Source organism: Talpa occidentalis, unplaced genomic scaffold (genome assembly GCF_014898055.3).
Source record: "Talpa occidentalis isolate TD23 unplaced genomic scaffold, MPIMG_talOcc4v2.1 talOcc4.6, whole genome shotgun sequence".
In the NCBI taxonomy this organism is placed as follows: Eukaryota; Metazoa; Chordata; class Mammalia; order Eulipotyphla; family Talpidae; genus Talpa; species Talpa occidentalis.
Genome location: NW_023604972.1, coordinates 34700321 through 34705550, shown reverse-complemented (window position 1 = coordinate 34705550; position 5230 = coordinate 34700321). Strand labels below are relative to the sequence as shown.

At 35.1% G+C, this 5230-nt stretch overlaps 1 pseudogene; it reads left to right on the top strand.

The window, feature by feature from the left end:
- Positions 1-462: 462 nt before the first annotated feature.
- On the top strand, positions 463-563 carry LOC119261495 (U6 spliceosomal RNA; annotated as a pseudogene).
- Positions 564-5230: the final 4667 nt, after the last annotated feature.

The window sequence follows — 5230 nt, the reverse complement described above, 5'->3', positions numbered from 1 at the left end:
GATGATTGATCGCCCTGGGGCAATAGGTATACATCCAGAGTTATGACTGGGAGCTGGGGGTGGGGGGAGGTGGGGTGGTGACTAATGTGCTTTGCATCCCAGGGACTGATCAGTGGAAAGCCTTGTTAATAAGATTGGAGTCATGGGTGGGAGTCGGGTGTATATCATTTGGACTCACCCTCTCCAAAGACCAAAATCCAGTGTTCAGTTTGACCCACACCTCTCTGTCAATAAAACGGCCAGCATCTTGCTCTTACGCAACATCTTGTATCCTGCATCCTACAGCTTGCTCCACAACTCTTTGTCTTTATCAGTGCGGTGTTGCTGACCCCCAAAAAGAGCAGTGTTATATTAGGAGAGTAGAGTATATTGCGTCTTACCAGTGTATGTGAAACATAATGCTAGGTTTTAAAGTAAATATGGAAGGTTAAAATTGCATGTGGCAAAAATATCCTTCAGTATTTGCTTTGGCAGCATAAATACTAAAATTAGAACAATATAAAAAAATTAACATGGCCCCATGTAAGGATGACATGCACATTCATGAAGTGTTCCATATTTTTAGGAGGAAAGCCAGAATCCATTTGAAAGAGGAGGAAAGACTGAGAAACAGTAAGTCGGGAAGAGTACCAGTTCACTGGAAGGTCATGGACCTTCCCCTATCAGTCTCCTGGCTCTCTCACCAGCCTTGGAATGAGAGAGCATAATTTACTGTGAGAGCATAGCCTGTTTAACAGTTCAGCAGGACACCGGGGTGACTGGGGACTGGGTTCCACAGTGCTGAGAGCTACAAGGTCATCCCAGGAGGTGAACTCTGGGCTCACAGAACTATCTATGACAACACTGGGGAATCAGGGAAGACAGTTACCCCTCCCTTCTGATTTATGCTACCTCTAGCCTGAAATTGTAGGGAGGCTAGAGGAGGCCACAGAGAACTTGGTTTGCTTAGTGACATGTTTTACTACTGGGCATGTCATGTGCATAGATTTTTTTGGCAGGAGCTTTCAGGCAGTGGACTTCCCAGAGACTAGGGGTACAACCACTGTTCTCCCTCTTATCCATGTATGTCTTCTGCCTGTGCTTACAAAGAAACTGTAAGCAAGGTCATCTGTTTATCCCAATGTAGGGAAAATGAATCCAAATTGGGAAAGAAGAATTAAAACTCTTATTTGCAGATGCCTTGATATTACACATGGAAAATCCTAAAGACTCCACTAAAAAACTAACTGAAGTGATAAATCAATTCAGTAAAGTGGCAGGATAAAAAAAATCAATCTGCAAAAATCAGTTGTGTTTCTATATGCAAACAAGTTAAAAGAGAAAGAAATACAGAAAACAGTCCCATTCACAACTGAAACAAAAAGAAATACCTAGGAATAAACTTAATAAAGGAGGCAAAGGACCTATAAAAACTATAAAACATTAAAAACTATAAAACATTGTTAAAAGAAATATAATAAGACTCAAAGAAATGGAAACAGATTCCCTGTTTATTGATTGGAAGAACAGTGTTAAAATGGCTATCCTACCCAAAGCAATAGGTAGATTCAAAGCAATCCTTGTCAAGTCTCTGATGGTATTCTTGAAGGAAATAGAACAAACAATACGGAAATTCATCTGAAATCACAAAAGATGCTGATTAGCCAAAGCAATCTTGTCAGAAAAGAGGAAGAATCTAACACACCTGGACTTCCAACTGTACTACAAAGCAATAGCAGTCAAAAACAGTATGGAATGGAATAAAAACAGATACTGAGACCAATGGAATAGAGTTGAGAATGTAGAAATTAACTCCCATATTTACAGAAAGTTAATCTATGATATAAAAGCCAGAAACATACATTGGAAAAAGGAGAGCTTCTTCCATAATTGATAATGGGAAAATGGGATAGCCATGTGCAAAAAAATGAAACTAGACCTCTATATCACTCCCTATAGAAAAATAGATTAAAGAAATGGATATAAGACCTGAAAGTGTAAATTACATTGATGAAAAAATAGGCAAATACTCCACAACATTGCCTTCAGAAAAGCCTTTGGGCCTTTGTCTCAATGACAAGAGAAGCAAAAGCAAATATAAAAATATTGGATTATATCAACTTAAAATGTTATGCACAGATAAAGAAACTAAACTAGGGTAAAAAGATACCATATGGACTGGAAGAAAATATTTGCATATGACACATCTGACAAAGGGCTGATATCCAAAATATATAAAGAACTCGTGTGACTCAACAAGAAGAAAACAATCAGAAAATGGACAGAAGAGCTAAATAGAAACTTCTCCTGAGAAGACACCCCAATGGCCAATATGCACATGAAATATGCTCATCATCCCTTATCATGCAGATCAAAGCTACAGTCATATATCATCTCACACACATGAGAATAGCCCACTGCCAAAAGACCAGAAACAAGTATTGGTGAGGATGTGGGGGAAAAGGAATCTTCATACACTGTTGGTTGGAATGGTGACTGGTCTATCTCCTATGAACAACAGTATGGAGTGTCCTCAAAATATTAAAAATAGACCAACTTTATGACCCAACAATTCCAGTCCTGGGTATCTACTAAATACTAATTCAAAGGGCTATATGCACTCCTATGTTCATTTCAGCCCTAGTTAAAATAGTAAATTGTGGAAACAGCCTAGGTGACCAAGGATGGAGAAGTGGATCAGAAATATGTGGTACATATATACAATGGAATACTACTCAGCTATTAAAAAAAAATGAACTCTTGCCATTTGTGCAACATAGATAGAGCTGAAAAAGATAATGACTTAGTTAAATAAGTCAGAAGTAAGAAGGCAAATACTGGATGGTCTATCTTAATTGTATGTGGAATATAGAGACACAATAAGGGCCAGTCAAAACCAAACCTATAATAAATTTTTGACCTATGACAGCAGAACTGGGGCAGCCAGAAAGGGAGGGAGTATGGGGTGGGAGGAGTCCATGGAAGGGGTCCAATGGAAAATGGTGGGAGATTATTGGGATGCTGGAGGTGGGAGTGATGTGAAAATATGTATTTGTAGAGGTTTAAAACTATAACCACCAAAGCAGTTACAATAATGTAAAATACTTTCCCCCAATATACGTAATTTGAAAACAAACAAAAGAAACTTAAAAAAGAAAAAAACTATCATTGAAATTATCTATACAATTTAATGTATTTTGTGTACAAAGGATATATACAACATATAGGTACACCAAAGTATACATTCTAGCCCTTGTACAAAACTCTAGAAGATGTCAGTTCTTCCCAATTTTGTATTGTTAATGTGTTTCTAGTGCCGATTAATTATTCAACTACTTCCTTTAGGACATTGGGAAAGTGATCACTTTATTTGGCTACCTGGATGATATTTTCCAATTCTTTAGTGGAAAAGAAGCAGTGCTTGTAAAGGATTTGGCAATATGTGTTCACTATTTCATCCAAGGTTTCTACCATTCACTCAGACAACTTATGTGATGTGATTTCATGGAAATGGACCATACTTTATTATTTAGAGGGAGCACAGGCTTTATCTGCAGAGGATTTGAGTTTGATTTCCAGCTCTTGCATTTTACTAGTTGTGCTGTGACTTGGGTAATACACTTAAGTTTCTGGAACTTCTGTCCTGTTATTAGTAAACTGAAGATAAAACTATGCACATTATAGTATGTATTGAGTTTTGATATTTATTGAGTACTTGCCATGTTTAATTTTCCAAAACAACTGCATTATCTTAGTTTATAATATTTTCCAGATTTCTGTGTTTTATAAACATTTTTGGTTTTGGTCTGTACATGTCCCTCAATCTGTTCAGTCTTTATAGAATTCTCAACTCAGGAATAGACATCTTGGTTTCTTTCCTTTTATTTCTGTTTCCATGTTTCCCATTTACCATTATACTTATTTCAGCACATGCTTAAGTCTGTTTACTCCATCTTGTTTAAGACTGATCATTTATTATAAAGTATCCATTTCAGTTAACACGTAAATTTGCTGAATTTTAACTTTGGATTTATAGCAACTTTAGCAAGCAGTTTAAGAAGGTGCTATTATCTTAATTTAATAGAAGAAAGTAAATGACTTGTCTGATGATCGACTTTAGTTAAGACCAATTAACAATTATTGAACAATTACAAGTTATGTAACACTTTTCACATATTAACTGATTTTTGTGCTCATAAAAGCTCTGTAAGCTAAGTACTGTTATTATAACAAATAATATATGAGGAAAAGGAGGCACAAAGTTTTGAGTAACTTTCCATAATTACATAACTACTATGAGACTGATCTGATATTTGGACCCATATATATGATATCTAAGCCATTCTACTATGTTGATTTTCATTAGAGTGTGTCATGTTTGGTGCTGAGATTAATACATGATATTGTGGGTGAAAGACATTGTTTTTGGACTATTTAGCAACTGTGGAGAACATAGTTAAGTTATTCTGTTACTATACACGAGGAAAAAGTCTAACTAGGAAAGAATAACAGGCACACACATTGAAGACTTTAAATTTCAGGTTGTACATCTACCTATTTAATCATCAAACATTATTATTTTTTAATTTTAAAATCATGAAGTAAAAATGGATGAACAAATATATAATATGGAAAAGAAAGTTTTCCATTTCAAGAACTGAAACTAAAAGTTAAAGAAAAGTTAAAATCTCAATTGGAGATTTGTTGCAAAATATTGCCTCTCACTATGTCATAGGACATACTGAAGCTTTTGGGAAAAAAATATGAAAGTACAGATAAAAATATATAATTTGCTGAATAAATTAAAACTTGATGAGATCATTGTTTGCTTTATATTGAATGTTTATAAGAATCTTTATAATTATATTTATAAGAATGTTTATAATTATATTATATATATAATTCTAGTGAGAGTGTTTTCAATAGCTGTATGCATTATCTGTTTGTAGGCAGGAAACATTTTACTGTAACAATAGAGCACTCTTTCTAGCTTTGGCTGAAGTCTGAAATGTGTCAGAAAATGCACTATCACTGGTTTTATATATATTCTTTATAAATGATTTTCACATAAAATGAGCTCATTTAAAAAGTTTATCATTTTCCAGCTGACACTGTGGTCTCAAGCCAGGGCTTGAATATGAGGCTGTGCTGCTTCTTCATCTCATGTAGTTATGAGAAACATGACTTCTGCAGCTGCAATTCAGCTGACAAATTTGGTTATGATCCAGTAGTGATAGTTATGTAAATAGAC